Below are 19,983 nucleotides of genomic sequence, written 5' to 3' on the forward strand. Positions count from 1 at the left end.
ATCGAGAAGATGTTTAACTGTAAGCGATGGATAAGTGCAGAATTCGCAGCGTGGTCTATTTGAACCGTTTAGCAGGTGCGAGTGGGTGGCCATGGTATGACCAATTCGAAGTCAAGTAAAAACAATAATGTCCTTTGTTCGGCAGGTGGGCGGAGTATGTGGCTGCATGCCAGTTGTATTGAAGTTGGAGTAATAGTTTTGCACACTGTTCCAAGAATTTGTTGTCTGTTCTTTAAGGAAGTTATTGACGAGTAGGAAAATATCCTTCCTCACCATATAATTGAAAGTAAATAATGGCTCCATTGCTACGGATTTTGCTTTCAGATCCGCTAATTCGTTGCCAATAATTCCCGCGTGACCACGAATCCACATAATTGTGATTTCTTTGGGTTTTTGTATAAGTTTGGTGCGTATTTCTGCGATTAGGGGTACCTTGTTAGTACTATTCATGATACAAGCAATAGTTGACATACTGTCTGTGAAGATTATCGTCTTGTCGTTAGATTCTGAGGCTGCTAGTATCGCGTTGTATACTGCAACCGCCTCTGCCGTATACACTGATCCATAATTTGGTTTACCCTGTGCAATGTTGGCGTGCGTCATAAATAATACTATTTCTGCAGAGAAAGATCTTYGGGATAATCTTCATAGTGGTATATTCAATTATTTCTTGTAAGGTAGGCATCCCAGCTACGGCTAAGATGAATTGAATCCGGGATGTTGGAAAGGCGCGCATACTCCTTCGAACGGATGCATGATACGTCGAAGAGATCAGTTTTATATTACTATTTGGACTATTTCCGTATATTGGTAAGTAATAGTCAATCTTCGACAATATTATAGCCTTAGTAACATTGATTAAAGTGTTTGGATGGATAAGGCAGTGTTTTAACTTAAGATAGTGCTCCTTAAAAGCTAAACGTTTGTCGAAGGTAATTCCAAGAAAACATAAGCTAGAAACATTTGAAATATTAAAATTATTATGGCATATATGAAAATATTTGCACTTATTGAGCGACAAAGTCTCTCCAGAACAATATGACCAGTTAGAGATATCGGTTAGTATTTTTAGAAATTTATTTTTAACAGTGTTTGGATTGCTTATTTTAGAATAGAGTAAAACGTCATCTGCATACATAATGTGGGAAATGTTCTTATGTCTGCTAATTATGTAGCTTAATTCATTAAAAACGATAGCAAATAGCATTACGGAAAGGGGTTATCCTTTTGGAATACCATTTTCTTGGTTATGTAAACTGGAAAAAACATTATTTAATTTTACTTTGAAGTTACGGATAGTGAGAAAAGACTTGATAAAATGGTATATTTTATTACCAAATTTCCATTCTTCTAATTGACGTAAAACTATGTGAGCTCCAACACGATCAAAAGCCTTTTCAAAATCTAGACTGAGTGTAGAGATATGATTGCGGGAAGACAAACCACATGAGACGAAAGTTTAAAAAAGAAGGAGCGCGTCGGAAGTTCCTTGTCCCTCTTTGAAAGCGAACTGATTTGGACTGATTAAACTGTATTTAGAAGTATACCACATTTTTCTATTAACTTACTCATGCAAGATATAAGTGAAATAGGTCTATAATTTAGAACTTCTGAGGACGGGTTAGTAGACTTTGGTATGGGAACAATTGTTGCAATTTTCCAGTTTYGTGGATAAATTCCGTCCGTTAATATTTGATTGTACAGATTGATTAATAGTAATTTAAGCGGTGGAGGCAAGTTTTTTATCATATCGTATGAAATTCTTTCTCCACCAGGAGTTTTACCTGACAGAGTAGATATTGTACTTTCGATTTCTAGATAAGTGATCTCTGGTTCTATTATTTTAGCTGGTGAGTTGAGCTGATTGTAGCTGCGACTCAAAGTTTCATATTTCTTATCTATAAAAGCGGAACTAAAGTTCCCGTCTCTGGAATACGTAGACCAAGTGGAGGCAAACTGTTCAGCTATCGCCTTGGGATCGAATATTGGACCAGTTGGGCTATTAACAAAATTTATATTCACTTGGGAAGTTGAGCCAGTTGGCATTTTAATGTCCGACCAAATCTTTTTAGGATTAGACCTGGGATTTATTTCTGTGGTAAGTTTTTCGAAGCACATTCGTTTTGCTTCTTTAGTTTCCTTACGAAAAATAGCATTTTTATAGCTTTCTTGTATAAAATCAGGGTGGCTTCTGTTCTGGAACGCTTGTATTGTCTCCAGTTACGCTGTTTTACATTTCTTAAGCTCTCCAACTCCTTTGACCAGTAAGGAACTACTTTTTTATGGGGTTTAGAAATAGTTTGCGGAATTGAAAGGTGCTCTGCAGACCTTAACATTTTGGTGATATTAGCCGCCTCTTTATTCACATTTTGAGATACAGGGGTTTGATCGCAGAACAGAATTGCCTTTTGCATGTACTTAGACCAGTCTGCTTTACCTGTCAGGAACTTTGGTTTAGGAAAGGCCTTTGCAAAGGATGACGTTGCAATTTCAGTTACTATTGGGTAGTGGTCACTACCACACAAACTATCAAGAGTTCGGCTATTCACCTTTGGAGCTATATTGGTAGAGGAAATAGATAGGTTGATGTGCGTAAAAGAATTATGAGTTGAAAAATGGGTCGGGGCATCATCGTTCAATACGGTAAGAGCTAAGTTTTCCAGAATTAATGCTCTTTGGTTCGATCGGGGCGAGCCCCATAATGGGRACCACGAATTCATATCTCCAACCAGGATTTGGGCTTGGGTACTAAGAAGAGAATTTGCTGAAGCTCAGTAAGCGTAAAATTTTGTTGTGGGGGAATTTACAAGCAAATAATCGTAAATTTAAATTCTATGGATATCTGAATGGCTAAAGAAGCTATATTTGAATGGATTTCGAGGAATTTATGTGRAATGTCTTTTCTTACTAACACAGCAATACCTTGTTTGATTGTTAAATTCTGAGGTAAATTTAAGAAATAGCTAACATACTTATTTGATACAAAAGCGTTTTTATTTACAGCAAGATGGGTTTCTTGTAAGGCAATGAAGTGTGGTGAGATATCTTTAATGAGAATTTCAAGTTCAGTGTAGTTGTTGTAGAAGCCCTTAATGTTCCATTGAAGTATATTGAACATAGAGCGAATAGGACAAAGAAGAAAGGATTAGATTTCTTCATCGTCGAAAGTTGACATAATCTGATCATGGTCTGGGTGACTGTGTTGTTGAGTAATTAATAAGTTGGTTTGTGAATTGTTGATAAATGTATTTGAAGTGTGGTGGGATTGCAGTTCGCTGATAAATGAATGAGTGAGTTAGTAGCTTGAGGTGTGGAATTATTAGCAAAGCTGTTAAGAGTGCTGTGGGAGGAAGAGTTGAGAGAATCAAATGGGAGAGATTGAGAGTTTACATAATTTAGTTTTAGAGTATAAGAAGAGGTTGCTGAAGTGTTTAAGTCGTTGTTGGCGTTTGGAGTAGGATATGTTTGAGCAGTGTTAGTGCTCTCTACGGTCTCATTGTGAGAGACTTCGGAAGAAGTTTTATTGGATTCGGAAGGTATATGAATGGAGTGTCCTGTAGGAAGTTTTGAGTTGTTGTAATTCTTTGTTTCGTTTTGTTATACTTTTTCTACAAAAGTAGTGTTTGGATGTCTCGGCACTTGTGCTTTATTTAGTTTTATAGCCTCACGCATCGTACATTTGTTGACAGTTTTAATTTTTAGAACCTCTTTAGTTTGGATGTATGTACCTAGGGCAAGTATTTGAGTATGATGGGTGCTCACCAGCGCAATTAGCGCATAAGGTGCGCAAACATTGTACTGAGCCGAAGGGGGGGGAAATTACAAATTTCACACGCAGGTTTGTTGTTACACATTTTAATGGTATGCCCTAAAAGTTGGCATGATTTACATCTCATTGGATTGGGAAAATATGGCGCCAAGCGCCATGAAACCTCCACTTTACTAGGTAGTTCATATAAATCGAATGTAAGAAGGGTAACTCCGGTGTGTACTAAGGGATTGTCCACCTTCGTTTTGAATTTATACACTCCAACAACACCTTGCTCTTTCATGTTTTCAATAATTTCGTCTTCAGGTACATTATTGAGGCATGGTGCAAATATTGTACCCTTTGAAAAGTTAAGGTTGTCTTGACAACTTACTTTCACGTCACAAATTCCATTCAATCGCTTAGTATTTAAAAACTTTTGTGCAATTGTTGGATTTTTTACCAGCAATAACAAATTACCATCCCGTAGCTCAGAAATTGAGATTATTTCTTTGCTTATAGCTTCCAATGCTTTATGCACTACAAAACAAGAGTATTTCGATATTGGTTTTGTTTTCATCAATGCCATTTCATCCTCGAAGTAGAAGTCAAGTTGTTCACAAACGTCATTAGGGGTATTCGCTTGCTCTTGCAAATCCCTTGCACGGTGCAAGAATTGCATATATTTCCTCTTGGTGCACCGGCACAACAACAAACACGCGCAGAAAATTATTTGCAATGGCTGTAACATATGTCAGACCAAAACCCATGTATATTTACGTGCAATGACACGCAAAAATATAATTGCAACCCTGTTTTAGCTGTCATTTTACATAAAGACATATGACGTGACGAGTGAGGTGCACATTATAGAGTTTTTAATGGAAGAGGCGGAATTTATTTATTTATTTATTTAGTTAAGTCTATGAACATTAATTCTTACAGACTAATGGAAAATTAGGATGCTAATTAGAATTCTAAAATAATTCAATTAACAGTTCATAAGTAATTAACTTAAACTAAAAAACAGAATTTAACGTATTAATGAAGGATACGCTAGAGTAAGAAAAATCAAGAAGAACTTTTTCGAAAATCGAGTTAAACTCTCGCATAGCACGCTTGAGAGGAGCATATTCAGCAAAGTTAGTACTTTCCTTTATATAATAAAATGGGGAAATAGATCTGAGACAACRTTGRGGAGCATTGAAGTTAATTTTCCCTAATAAATAGGGACAGTCAATACCTTCATTAATAACATTAAAAACAATTGAAAGGCAGAGAACGGACCGACGATTTTCCAGTAGTTTAAGATGTAAAAGCAATAAACGGGGTGTATACGATGGTATTGGGTCAACAAACTTTAGGGAGCGGAGAGCAAATTTAAGAAAAAACTTTTGGACACACTCGGTCCTATTAATTGACGATATGCAATATGGTCTCCAGATGAACACTGCATACTCCAAAATGGACCGAACAAGGCATGTATACAGTAATTTTAACGTGTAGGGGTCGGAAAAATTTGAAGCATTGCGACGGACAAAGCCGAGTACAGGGAATGATTTAGAAGTGATATAGTTGATGTGACTACTGAAAGAAAATCTGTTGTCAAAGATTACCCCAAGGTCTTTGATTTCAGTAACGCATTCTAGGACGAAATTAGAAATATTGTAACTTGTGGATAAGATGTTGGGTCCCCTACCATAAGAGATCTAAGAGCATTTATCTGGATCCAGAAAAAGCTTAGATTTCAGGCACCAATCATAAAAAGTATAAATATCACGTTTGAGTTTGAATACATCTTGTGGATTCTTGATTGTTGCAAAAATTTTTAAGTCATCTGCATATAACACAAAGTTAGCAAAAGAGAAGCAACAGGAAATATCATTGATAAACAGCATATAAATCTTTTCTACCACCTTTAAGGATAGGGGTACTGCATGTCAATTTCCAGTCAACAATAAAATTCCCAGAGGAGAGAGACTTATTGAAGATAAGCATGAGTAAAGGTGGAAGCCCACCCAAATCCAATTTGGGAGAAGACTTAATATCATAAATAGCCTGGGCAATATCATCCTGTGAAAGACACAGTGTGCCAAAATTTATGGATGGGAAGTTATTAGCCGAATGAGTGGACCTAATACCAGGATCGTCGTGAACATAATTCGATTGAAAAAATTCAGCAAACAGGTTGGAGATGTCGCCTGGTGTGCACGCGGACTTATCACCCCAGCTTAAAGTAGAGGGAATGGCCGAACACGCTCTTCTAGATTTTACAAAGTTAGAAAAGAGCTTAGGGTTCGACTTGATTGAAGACTGTACTATTAATATTGTACCAAGGCAACTTATAGTGTTGTGAATGTTTGAGGAGGATATTATAATGACAAAATTCCTTAATTGATTTCTTAAAAATCAAGAAACTATTAGCTGTATCCAGTCCCGAAAGTAAATCATCCCATTTAATCATATAAAGCAGATTATTGAGTCGTTCAAAATCACAAAATGCAAAATTAAATCCAAGCCGGTCGGTAGGTTTAACATGAGAAAAAAGATAAGTATCCACCTCAAACGCTAGTGGAGAATGATGAATGGTGGCCAGAGTAATTGAAGAGAATCCTCAAGAAACATAAATTTTAAATTATCACTGAGAAAGACTAAGTCAAGAAAACGATCCAGACTATTTGAATATGAGTTAATTTGAATCAGATTGTGACTAAGCAGGCTATCAATGAAAAATAACTCCTGAGAAGATTGGAGGGAATGAGAGCAGGACTATAGGAAAACCCAGACCAGACGATATTGCTTAAATTAAAGTCACCCAAAACACAAATATTATTCTCTTTCACCATATTTAATACCAGCGAGGAAATGTCATTAGCGTGCGACTTATACAACTCTAGGGGACTATTAAGAGGGATGTAAGAGACTACAATGAACAGAGCGTCATTGATACAAATACATAGTTGGTCCAGAATAGAATCATCATTATCAAGCATAATTAAACGAGGTCGATATTTGCGATGAACTGCTAGAAGCACACCACCCCCTCTTAAACAGCCAGTTTTTTCACGATCTCTGTCCTTACGGGAAACATAATAGAGATTTGAATCAAAATATTCACCATCAAAGTAGCTGRAATTCAACCAAGTCTCAACAATCACGATAATATCGTAATCCAAATGTAAAGTAAAGTTGCGAATAATATTTGATTTACACCTAGTACCCGATAAATTTTGGTAGTAAACTTTAAGACAGGAGTCAGTTGAGGAAGGTGACGCATGAATAAAATCGTGATTAACTAATCAACTTATCCGCAACGCTATTTTCCCCTCCCTTTGGAAAAAACTTAAAGGGACGCAACTTGATCCCATAAGGCCACACTGAAGAAGAGAAAACGGCATTAAAAAAAGATGGGGACACACCTAACTTAAAGTTTATCCTCTTAATATTGTTAATATTCGTATCTTTCTTAACTAATTTATAACATAAGAGATCCTCGCTATTAACATTAGCATGTTTAACAACAAAAGCTGTAATATCTTCCTCAGTGACTGAGTTCTTAAAAGCAGACGAGTGAATCCATTTCTTGTGTATGACCACATCGAGATCACTATTGGCATTAACACCAACAATAGTTGAAGCAGCTGGGGGATTTTTTGTTCCTAGTGCTCACTTTTAAGTTCGAATTTCCATTAGCAGTAATTATAGTAGAAGAACTCAGATTAACAGAGTCAACAACGGCGACTGATTGAGCAGCATTGACAGCGGCAGAAGGGCGAACTGCTTTAGCAGCAGCTGTTGTATTGATTATGGCTTTCGATTGAGTATTTATATTCCTAGCAACAGCACCAGCATATGTATTGGCATCATTAGCAGCATTGGGAGCAGCGGCAACGTTAGACGGGGCTGTATTTGTACCATTATCAGTAGAAATAGAGAGAGTAGAGCAAGCAGCAGACGGAGCGGCAGAGATTGCTTTAGGTGAAGCGGGAGCGAGATAATCCATACTCAAGTTATCCGTTGGAGCAGAAACAGCAACGTTAGATGGCTGAGCATTTCTACCCACAATAGTCGTAGAAGTGAGAATGGAGTTAGCAAAAGTTGAAGCTGCAGAGAATGCTTTCGGTATAGCGGGAGTGACATTATTAACACTCACATTATCAGCAGAAGCAGCAGCATTAGACGGAGAAGCGATTTTAGAAGCATTTGTACAAGTCGCAGCTGTGAGAATGGGATATGCAGCAGAGAGAGCATTCGAGGCTGGTGTAGAGAACTTGCCGTTATCGGACCATTTATTTTTCACAATGCAGATTTTTGATTTGAGTTCATTAACCTTAACGATCAACGAATTTCGGTCATCACATAATTGTTGTATTAAAGTGAGCGCCTTCGATTGTTCAGCTCTCAGTGAACTCACTTCCACAAGCAGAGAGTTAAGCATGGCATTTATCTTATTAGGATTAATAGGCTCCAAATGTTCATTTACTACCTTGATTGAGTGATCAGCCTTTAGTTGTAGATTTTAGCAAAAAATCCACATCAGCCTGTGATAAATTCACACACGACAAGTGGAAGAATTGGTTGCATTTATGGCAGCTGATCTTGGGCTGAGCACGATCAACTCTATGTCCGCAAACACACGGCATTAATTTAAAATAAATAAAAATAGCACACGGAGCAGAGAAAAAACACGTCCGTTTACAATGACGACCGATAGTTTTTTAAATTTTTGATTTAATGCGGTTTTCTATTATTTCACGCTCCATCTGCGCAATTGTTTTATAAACGATTTTTACATAAATCACAGTTGGATGTCTCATGGGATCTGGTGCAATGGAAGGTCAGACATTTGATGGCGCAGTACCGTAAAGCCAATGACTGGCTCGCGTCAACGGGTGCAGGACTACAAAACGAAACTGACGGCAGAACCATCGAAGGTTAGTATTATACAGATATTTTAAATTCATTGTAAATAAAACATTCTTACTAATTTCAGCAAAAATTGCTAAAATGTGTCCATATTACGACCAACTGAAGGAAATATTTGGAAAGCGGTTGCCGGCCATGCAACCGTTACTGGTTGAAAGTAACATTCCTTCGTCACAGTTATGTCCAGTTAGTCTTGCACCAGAATTCGAAGTAGAATTCTTGGAAGAAGAATGTATACCTGCTGCGCCATCAAATGCCGCACCTTCGATAGCACCAATCTCCACACCATTATTAACACACCAACGGTCAGTTCGGCCTTCGAAATCATCCATTGGACAATTGGTGGCTATCCAAGCAGAAAAAATTGCTATGGAAGCGAAGAAATTGGAATTTGATAAATTTAAATTCAAGCAAAAAAAAAATTCGGGAAAGAAAGTTAGATATTGAGTCAAAAAAATTAGGCATAGAATTGAAAAAAATTTAAGCTGATGAAAAATGCAAGATGTTAGAATTAGAAATGAAAGAAAGAATGGCTATGTATGAAATTTAAAAAAATATGAAAATAAAAACAACTAAATATACTAAATTACATTTGTATTTATTTAAGATTATTTATGGCAGTTAGATTATTTTTTTAGGTTTCGTAAGTATGAACTTATATAAATAGTTATATCAAAAATAGAGTTGGTATACCTAATACCACTATGTATAACATACATATACGGATATTACTAATTAAAGTTTTATTGATCACCAAACATTATTGTGTACAAAGATTTGCGCTTGGCTTCTGCCATCTTCAGTTATTCGCCGGCCATTTTCATGTGAAGGAAATTCATCTGATTCTTCGTTGTTGTCGACAACTATATTGTTATAACGCACGTTAAAAGCTTTACGCTTTGAATAGTCCATTTGTTGTGAATTTGTTCGAAATGGCGTGATAAGAGTAGTCAGCAATGGATAAACAGAATCTCCTGCTAGCCATTGATAAGAAAAAAGTGAGCCTTCCTGAGTGGAGAGAGCACTAGTACGAAACATGCGAGCATCGTGTACACTACCAAATTGTACCGCTACCACATGCCGAATTCTTAACTGTTAATCGCATACAATTTGTGCTTTATGGAATAAATTCGGCTCTTTGAAAAATAAGCCGAATGGTTAACAACTGGTGCTTCTGCATCTCCTACACCAAACTGTATAGCTACCTTCCGAATCGCCGCGCTTTCACCCGATGAACCCAAACGATATAAGGTTCTAGCTAGTTGTAGTTCTACTGAAAATTTCCTAATGGATTGAGCGTTGTTAAATTGTGCAATGTCTTTGATCAAGGACAATAGCAACGTAAATTGATCTCTTGAGACTCGGAGCATTTGTTGGTAACGTCCTTCGTCTAAATAGTCAAGAACATTAGTCCTCCATTCCAAACACTTAGGCACATTTTGATAATTTCCACAATGGTTCGATAAGATAATTGTAACACTTTCATCCAATTCATCCATAGTTTTCCAATAGCTATCGTCGTCTAGTTCAAGTTCAAATTTTTGATTTTTTAAAGTTTGAAAAAGTGAAATTAACAACTACCATCCAGATGTAGTAATATAATAGAAGCAGCTTCTTCAATTATAAAATTTACAAGTTTATGTTTCTCAGAAATTTATGTCATTTTTAAAAAAATAGATTCGTTAACCACAATCAAATATTCGTTAAAAGAGTCATTTGCAATAGACATTTACAAAAGTTTTGCATAATAGGCATTCACAATAAATTGTGCGAATCAGTCTATCATATATCACTAGATTCTGCAATGGGTGCTCTCGTTCCCTTGTATATTTCGGTATAGTATTTTTGCAATCTGCAATCTTTCAAGAGCAAGCGAATACCCCTATTGATTTGTAGGCATAAAATGCAGGTTCGATTATAGCACGATTCATCTGGATTCGAGCATACAAGTTTTTCCAATAAGTCTTTAATGAAGGTTTTTCTTTACCAATCCATGAGTTGTTCTTAAAACACTTGCTATATTTGAATCCTTTAACATAAAATATATAATCTTCCAGTTCCTTCATATTTAATCACACCTAATCACAGTGAGAAATATTATTTATTTATTATCATTAGATGTCATCACAGTATTTTAACAAAAAATATTTTAAAAAATTTAAAGCCATGAAATTCATTTCAAAGGCACATGTTCGTATGATTTTACTTCTTTGTTCATTATTAATTAATTATGAAATCATTTTTGTATCTATTCATTAATCATTTTTTCTCCAATCATTCATTAATTTTTTTCTGATCATTTATTTATTCATTAATCTATTCACTTATCTTCATTCATTGTTTTATGATCGTTTATGTAGGTATTTATTCGCGTATTTATATTAATTTAATCATCATTCTGAAAACTTTCTTAGTAGATAATACGGCAATATTGCGATTTTTTTTGGCGCCGCGATTTGATGGTACGGATGTATAGAGCAGGTCCTCAGGATTAAAAAATAAACACATACTACATGCCCTCCTCAGACTCATAGTTTTCGAGATATGTCCTGAAAATATAATCAAAAATCTGATTCATATTTAGAGATATAAATGATTGAAAATGAAATATTGTTTCATATATATATATGGATTATATACCATAATAAATAGAAAAAACTTATTATAGAATGCAAAGTTTTTCAGTATTCTCCTTTTGATTAATATAGGTATTCGATCGATGAGGGTTATTTTTTTTTTAAGGCACGGCCGAAGGCCGCCAGTACAGAAAGTAGTTCGACACAAAATAACTAGGAACCCCTCGGTGTTGGACTAACCAGGGTAATATTGTTTTTAAGCACGGTCGAAGGCCGCCATTACAGAAAATAATTCGACACAAAATAATTATGAGCACCCAGGTGTTGGACCGACCATGGTTTCTTTGGTCTTCGAGGTCTTTATTTATCGAATAACATAAAATACAAAAACCATTTATACTATTTTCTCTACATATGTTAAACAAAAATTTTTTTTATAATTTTTTCAATTCACAATATGTGGCAAAACTGGTATTTGTCATGTCATGTAAATAAAAATAACATGAGAGTGAATTGCATATAAAATTGTGGAACTTTAAATACAAATATCTCGTAGACTATAAGTCTAAGAAGGGTATACATATGTGTATACATATTTTAATCCAGAGATCTTCTTCTTTCAGATTATACCCTCCAATCGCGGCGCAAAAGAATCGTGATCGTGCCGATAATACATTCGAACTACGCTAATAAAGATCCAAGAATTTGGTTCAAAAATCAAAAAAGTTCCTTAGCGCACCTTCCAACATCAACTTCACATTTTCATGGATAATGCACACTGCTACTTGTTAAAACGCAGTGCTGGGTACGAAGTGAAACAAATTTTGAAAATAAGACAGATAACAATAATTTTATTGCAAAAGCTTTAGATTTTACCTGTCTGTTTCTGATTGGAAGCTGTTCTAATATTCTGAATAATTGCAGAATATTCCTGAATTATAATGTTCGCATTCGAAGTAGGAACAACATTAAAATCGTTTTCGAATTTCTTCTTTACATTCGATTACGAATGTTCCAATGTGAACCCCTGAATACTAGGTTGATTCGAAGAATGTTGACTTTTAGATTTTTCTGGTGTTTGCGATTTAATTAAAGAAGGATTATATTTTATGACTTCTTTGCGATATTTTGTTCACAGTAAAGAACTCTCATCATTGGAAACGGACGAAATCACTGCCTGATTTATAATCTAAAAAAACKCCTTTCATTGTTATGTCTTATTCTTAGAAGAAATTTCATTTCATTTCATGTACATTCATGATTCCACTTCAGGTGTCAAACAAGTGTCTACCCCACCCTACCAGTGCTTGACCCTAGAGACATCTATTGGAAAAGAGAAAAAAATAAAAGAAATTTTAAATTTTTTTGTTTGATCGGAATTTGAATTGTGCGCCAAAAATCAATGGAGCAACTTTGACCACTAAAAGGTTGACGGATATTCTTCTTCTGATCTATATATGATGTTCAGACCTAAACACGCAATAGGAAACTCAATCACTGTTTTTAATTAACTATTGAATAAAGCCTTTTATTTTTTTGTAAATAACCCACTTATTTCTCACTTTATGTGATGCTAATGAAAAAGAAAAAAATTTTCCATACGTCTTTTTATCACATTCTCAAAATGTATTATTTCCCTGTCCATGATTGTATATATTCATAGCATGAGTTCATTTGAGTTAGCCTTGTCGGGTTTGAGATATTAAACTGAAATTTTGTACTTGCCCGGTTTTCCCCCAGAAGTCGCCCATTTGTTGGAACCCTCGTATCGCACTATAGCATACATACTGAACGATGGGAATCAATGGCTTGTATGGAGACCATTTGACGAGATAACTTCAAGTGCTTGTATCGAAAGCTTTTTCATTTGATGAGATATATATCACGAAATTCGGCATGAATTATTATCTTAAGCATCTTCGAAAAATGGTTCATAGCTACCACACAACCTGGCCGATAAAAATCAAGTTCTTGTAGGCAGTTTTTGCATTTGTGAAGGGTGTTATAGTTTCAGTGCAACGAGAGTAAACGGTTTTTTTTTTTTGTTTTTATAATCTTATTACAATATGAATATACACTGAGCAAAGGAAGTATTCTATTTTTTTGTTTAATCTTAACATTAAGTAATATAATTTATTTAGTTCGTAACTTGACATTTTTTATAGTAATACAAACAACAAATCTGGCCAAAAAAGTACAAAAACTTAATTACACGTAAAAAAACAGTTGATTCCATAGATGCTCTACGATGTTTGATACTGGATATTCAGCAGGAGTTTTAATTACTCCATGACAATTGTATAAAAACTAAAGTTTTTTATATAGTGCGGAATTTTTAGGGTCATTATCTTGGTAAAAAAAAGAAATCACTTCGATTTCGAAATTTTCTGCACCAATTCGTAAGTTTTTCTTCAAAATGTTTACATATATCAGGTGGTCCATGATTTGGCGAATTGGAAATACATCTCCAAATCCTAACGCCTCTGCCTTTGCACTGGTTTCCTGTACCGAATTTCACATTATTTTTATGTTATATGCAAAACCTTATCTTTCCTTTATTCTAGACATTTATGGTATTTTGAGCGCAACTCTCCCCCTGTAGCTGTTGATTTTCAAATAATTGAGGATAGTTTGGGGTGTCACATCTATACTTCTATTTTGGTTTTCTTCAAGACTTTTGGAGAGAACTGTAGCAATTACTTGTGTTATTTTTTGACCCGACAAAGTAACCACTTTAGGTTCCTTTCATTTGCTTTAAAAAAGGCATTAGGGCGACCACACCTTGGATGATTTTCACCGTCTTGTAATCTTTTCAATTTTTGACAATATAAAAAAGTTGCACGCGGCCATCAACTAATTCTGTTATTTAAAAAACAACAATGTTAAGCAAATATCCTTACATATATCCTCATAGGTACTCACTCTTTTGCGTAATTGTTGAATATTGTCCGCATTGCCAACACAATTAATTTTTAAGCGAATAAATGAAATAAGCTAACTGCGTTTTATTTGTCCATGATTTAGCTATTAGCGTGCGATGGTCAAATAAAGCACGGCTAATGTATGCATATTTTCAGACGGAATGTGTTGCTTAAGGCCTGAGACACCAGTGCATATATTATTGAAATGCGTGCGCAACTAGGACTCATACAAAGCAAAAAAATTGTGAAAACTATAAACCTCTCAAGCGTCCTTGATTTTATAAGAGCTAATAGGCTAAAAGAAGTAATATGAAATGAGTTAAGAGAACACAGTAGACCAATGGTCGCCGTGCTTATCCTCACACAATTATTTGTTTATTAATCCGATTTATTTGGCGCCGCGTTCTGAAGGTACCGTTGGGAAAAGGATTACAAAATATATGTGTACCGCAAACGCTTAGTTTATGAGATATTCGACTTTAAAATTCAAAAATTCCCAAAATTCGAACATTTCAACAAAATATTTCACTACATTTAACACCCTTTATGTACATTTTTCACTTCAAATCCTTGTGTAGAACTTCACGCAAGTAAGGAAAGTTCTCTGATAGCCACTCACGATATGGCCAGAAACGATTATTTTACATATGACTCAAGCAGGTCACGACTTCCGATCGTTGGCCAAGTATCTCTGAGTAGATCATCCGTTTGAAGGGGAGCAAAAGTAAGAAGGCGAAACATCCCCTCCGCAGGGTTGTGCACTGTGTTTGGGACCCGCCACGTAAAAAATCATACCAATTAAAAGTCACTCATAATTCCCGACCTGCTATATGGTGCCAAGGATCTGCACGATGACAGCAACTAATGAATCGACGATGCGAGTTTTCGAGAGAAAAATTTTGCCAAAGATTTATGGTCCTTTGCGAGTTGGCCGCGGTGAATATCGCATTCGATGGAACGATGAGCTGTATGAGAYATACGACATTGACATAGTTCAGGGAATTAAGAGACAGCGGCTACGCTGGCTAGGTCTTGTTGTCCGAATGGACGAAAATACTCCAGCTCTGAAAATATTCGTCGCAGTACCCGCCGGGGGAAGCAGGGGAAGACCTCCACTGCGTTGCAAAGACCAGGTGCAAAAGAACTTGGTTTCGCTCGCAATATCAAATTGACACACATACTTACTGGGGCTAACGTCTTATTAATCCGAAAGTACGACAGTTGTACTACACTATTATGAACAAGTATAATAAGCTGGATATAATATCTCCTGGTAAGCCGACATATTGGCCCAGTGGTAAAAAAAAAAAATACCAGACTTAATAGATTTTGCTGCAGTCAGAAATATAGATGGATCGTTTATGACAGCTGATACATGTACAGACTTATCATCTGATCATTCTCCTGTACTAATAAAGTTGTACGAGCAGCTCATGATATGTGAGCCAAAAGTTTATCAAACATCTCATAAGAGAAACTTGTTGAAGGATAGAAAATATATCACCAGCCACATCAATATTTATTGCAAAGTAAATACAGGAAGAGACATTGATGAAAGTCTAAGATAATTTATTTATTTATTTAGTTAAGTCTACGCAGAGCCAAAAACTTCACCTATAATCAATAAAATTGACTTCTAAAACAGCTCTTCTTGCGAGGAGAGCCTGGGGGGGGGGGGGGTAAATTGAAGAAAATTTGACTAGAAAGTCTTCTTAATTTTAGCTTAAATTTCTTCTAAAATCTCTTGAAAAGGAAACCGGCTGAAAATAAAAGATTACTTCTTATTTATTAATTTGTTTTTTTTTAATTTTGTCAAAAAATTCAATTGTAGGAAGAAATCTACTTGTTTTTATGAGAAAACTATTAAAGCGCAAATTAATAAGGACATCCACTTATTTTTACCAGAAACTTATTAAAATGATTAAAAAGAAAAACCTTTTATTTTTAAAAGAGTTCTTATTAATTTAAAATTTGCTATTAACGTCTCAAAATGCCTATGATATTCTTTTTATCCCGTTGCATGTCACAATTCAGTTGCTCTTGTGCTGTATTGCTTGCTAGTTGTGTTGTGAAAAATCATGATATTATATTCAAAATGTGTGATATTTATGGTGAACCAAGCCAAGGAAACGATGAATTCTTGGAATTATTAAAGTCTTGGGGCTTGCTAAATCAAATAATTGATACCCTGATTGAACGGGGGGTTAATTCCTTTCTCATTCTTGAGAAAATATAAATTGGCGACGTTGACGCTTTTTTCGATAGATGTGAAACAAAATATTTCGGTGAGCGCATAAAATTTAAAGCCGGTTTTAGGGAGTGGCGAACAAAAAAGGTAAGATGATTCTTTTATTTTTAAATTATCAATTTAGTTCATAGAGCGGTATGCACAACACAAGTTTTTAAGGGTATTTCATTTATTCGTGACCAGGAGATACAAACTGCAAACACCGAAGTCTTAGATTGGCTGAAAAAAATATCCAGTGATTTGTCTTCCGTCAAATAGGGAGAATGTAGTATGGTACCTTGTTCGCCTCAAACGAAGAATTTCAATCTACACGATCTACTTGGATAGTAGAAACCAAAAAAATGTAACACATTGCATCGTTGACAACTATATTGGTTTAGGACGCAAAATGCAATACTCAGATATGAGGGAATGGGAGAATGAAATTGTTGTGGTATTTACTAAAGAAAAGAAGGTAATTGCACGAATTCGATTACAACTGCTAAAAACTTACAAAAACTTTTTGTTACTCTTATATATTAGGAATTTTATTTTTGGAAAGAAAAATGGGAAAAAAGAATCCGAGTGATAAATTGTTCTCGCGTTGGGCTAATATCATAAAGTTGGAAAACAAAGCCAATTATGTTACCCAGGAAGCTCATGAAGATGTTTTTGACGGTGTGCAATACTTTTTACTCCTACTTTATAAAATAAATGGTTGTTTTAACAATATTTAATTTAACTTCTTGCACTGTAGATAACGTATTGGAAAAAAGTGTTGGTTGGCACATAACTGCACACCTTGGGAAAAAGTTAAAAAGTTTTGGGTAGATACATGCACATTTAGAAATAAATGTAAGGGATCTCTATCGGATTTGCTAGCAGACAGGCCGCGCTACAATGATTTTAACGGTTACGAATTGGTAAGAAAAAAACACAAATTATTTATTTTCAAATTAAACATTATTCAATTATAAGAGGTTGATATTGATTTTAATACCATGCATCCAGATATTGGAAACGAGCTGTTCTTAAAACTTGACAAGTTTTATAAAGTAATCTTTCCTATCTTAAATGCGGAAGTAAAGACCAAGCCAGCCGAGAGTTACTACTTTCGAAACTCCTTTACAAAGATTTATCAAATGGTAAGAAAACATGAAAACTATAGAATATTAAAATATTCATATATTGAATTAATTTATAATTTCAGATTCTAAATATTGCATTGTGTTGTTATTGCTCCATGCGGTTCTTCAACCACAGCGTCAGGGTAAAACCCACAAACCAACGATTGGTGACGCTCAATCAGAGTTTATAACACTAGCAACTACACCAAATGATACATTACCAAAGATTTCATCCAAAATTGAGCAATACGCGGTTAAAAAACAGCAATTGCAGCCTCGCATCATTGCAGTAGGTGAGGACTATACAAGTATATCAGAATTCTTTATATTTTGCGACGGGCTTAAGGGGAAGTGTCCCACTTTAATGAATTGTGTCGACTGTATTATTAAGTTAAGTTATGTATTTCAAATGGAATATTCCCATAATAGGAAGCAAGTTTGGGTATTTTTAGAACAATACTTTTTTGGGCTTAAGTCTGAAGATTTTCCTTCAGTTTCAAATTTACTCAGCAAGTTAGATAACTAATTTTTTATTTTCTTTGTTTTCTTTTTAATTGTTAAAAATGTCTAAATTTGCTTGCTATCATGGGCTTCAGTCCATAGCAAAATATGTTTGCAAGGAGGAAAATTGCAATCAAATATTTCACAAAGTGTATAGGTTCCGAAAACACTTAGAAAAGCATAAAACTGTGAGTTTTTCCTCGGTAAATAATGATTTAGGTCAATCTTTAGTTTCACAAGAGCCACTTACACAATTACAGTATCGTGATGAGTACCCACTTCCATGTCTTGCAAACTTCAAGCATTCCGTCCTTGAATTTACTCTTGAACTGCACAATCATCCACATTTTTCGAKAAAAGACGTTCTTAGTATTCAAAAATCTATAAAAGAACATATTATGGCTCCAATAATAGAAATGGTTCACCCGTTGATTCAAGATTTTGAAAATAAAGTTCTATCTGATGAAATAATGAGAAATTTATCTGAACCATTTAAGAATTTGGATTCTGAGCATAAGTTTCTTAAAGAATTGGAAAACTTGAAGCATTTTAAAGATCCGCAAAAATATGTAATAAGCAATGAATTGTCTGGAATTATTTTAAATAATAATCCGACTTTAACTAGCGCTAAAGCAGAAATAGTATTGAATGACGTACCTTTTGAAATAAAAAAATTTTTTGAAAGTGAAGGGGTATGGGGTATGGGTTATTATTGCCAATGTTGAAATTTGCTTCCTATTATAATTTTATAAATGGAGATCTTTGGAAAACTGCGAAATTCGATGAAGGCAAGTTGACAATACCACTTTTCTTGTACATGGACGATTTTGAGATCAATGATCCCCTGGGCTCTAAATCCTGCCAACAGAAGATATGTGGAATTTTTTACACTTTCCCAACAATCCCTAATTATCAATCTGGTAGGCTCATGAATAGTATTTGTATCCGGATTTATGAAAAGTTCAGATATTTGTGAGTATGGTTTTAATATTGCCTTCACTCCACTTATAGATATTTTAAAGAAATTATATGTTGATGGTTTGAGTATTGACATAGGTGGTCAACATTTCCAAGTTTACATTCGGCTTGCTCAAATATTAGGTGATAACCTTGGTCTAATCACAGTTTTAGGATACAATAATTCATTTTCATTAAATCAAATTCTTTTTGTAGAGTATGCAAACGCAACAAAAACGAAACACGCATTGATTGTATCGAATATTCCAATTCTTTAAGAAACAATACTAATTATGAACTTGATACTGCATTAAATGACCCAGCTGTAAATGGTATATTACATTACTTTATATACGAAAAATAATGTTCACTTTGGAAACTTTTAATTCCCGGAAGCAAATATTCCAATATGGACAAACAGAAATCGGTAATGTTTCTCCTCCTGTAAAAAAAAAAAATCATATAAAAAACGCTAATTTTAAAATAAACGCGAAGCAAATGCGAACTTTCTCCCACTTAGTATTACTTATGATTGGCGACCTTATCCCACCGAATGATTCTTTTTTCAAATTTTTAGTTCTTTTCATTAAACTAATTGACTATGTGTTACTGCCAAATTTCGAAAACGATCTCTTAATTAAACTTCAAGTGTTGATTGAAGAGGACAACAGGTTATAACAATGCTTGTTTAAGGATACTTTAAAGCCCAAACACCACAACCTTGTTCACTACCACACTATTATTAACAGACTAGGCCCCCTTAAATACCTATGGTCATTTAGATTTGAAGCTGAACACCAAATTCATAAAAAATATRCCAGAAGTATAACGTCCAGAATAAAGGGAATCAAATCAGCTATAAGATTTGCGAATTCAATTATAACTAATAACAAGCCGAAATTGTTTGTAAATAACAATGTCCTATTACAAAAGAAACTTACATTTCATCATTCAATTTATCCGATTTGAATTCGTATAAAAGAACAGATTCCGTTATTTT

At 34.8% G+C, this 19,983-nt stretch overlaps 1 long non-coding RNA gene across 1 annotated transcript; it reads left to right on the top strand.

The window, feature by feature from the left end:
* Positions 1-16,584: 16,584 nt before the first annotated feature.
* On the top strand, positions 16,585-17,496 carry LOC108973999. The gene is made up of 4 exons (XR_001993774.1): positions 16,585-16,873; positions 16,942-17,076; positions 17,156-17,321; positions 17,410-17,496. It is a non-coding gene; the product is annotated as an uncharacterized LOC108973999 (long non-coding RNA).
* The last annotated feature ends 2,487 nt before the right edge of the window (positions 17,497-19,983 follow it).

This window comes from Bactrocera latifrons, unplaced genomic scaffold, assembly GCF_001853355.1.
Source record: "Bactrocera latifrons isolate USDA-ARS-PBARC rearing strain unplaced genomic scaffold, ASM185335v1 scaffold_519, whole genome shotgun sequence".
In the NCBI taxonomy this organism is placed as follows: domain Eukaryota; kingdom Metazoa; phylum Arthropoda; class Insecta; order Diptera; family Tephritidae; genus Bactrocera; species Bactrocera latifrons.